Source organism: Chiloscyllium plagiosum, chromosome 28, assembly GCF_004010195.1.
Source record: "Chiloscyllium plagiosum isolate BGI_BamShark_2017 chromosome 28, ASM401019v2, whole genome shotgun sequence".
NCBI classification, from domain to species: domain Eukaryota; kingdom Metazoa; phylum Chordata; class Chondrichthyes; order Orectolobiformes; family Hemiscylliidae; genus Chiloscyllium; species Chiloscyllium plagiosum.
The window spans coordinates 513,399-513,947 of NC_057737.1; positions in this window are offsets into that span (position 1 = coordinate 513,399).

Sequence of the window (549 nt, forward strand, 5' to 3'; positions counted from 1 at the left end):
TACTCCTACATTGTATGCCCTGACTAATGAAGGAATGCATCCTGTCTACCTTTGTCACCACCCTGTCTACCTTTGCTGACACCTTCAGGAATCTATGGGATTGGATACCAAGGTCCCTTTGTTCCTCAAGACTCCTCGCTTTATTCGACATCCCAAAATCATCATCCCATACTTATCAGGATTAAACTCCATCTGCCACTGCTCTGCCTAATTTACCAACTCATCAATATCAGACTGTAGCACATGACCAGCCTCCTCATGATCAACAACACCATCAATTTTTGTGTCATCTGCAAATTTACTAAGTAAACCTTCTACCTCAAATTCACCTGGACAGTCTCAGATTCCTCCCTCCCCTTCCTCGACCTTTCTATTTCTATCTCAGGCGACCGACTCAACACGGACATCTACGACAAACCGACCGACTCTCACAGCTACCTGGACTACACCTCCTCCCATCCTGCCCCCTGTAAAAACGCCATCCCATTCTCCCAATTCCTTCGACTCCGCCGCATCTGCTCCCAGGAGGACCAGTTCCAAAAACGCACA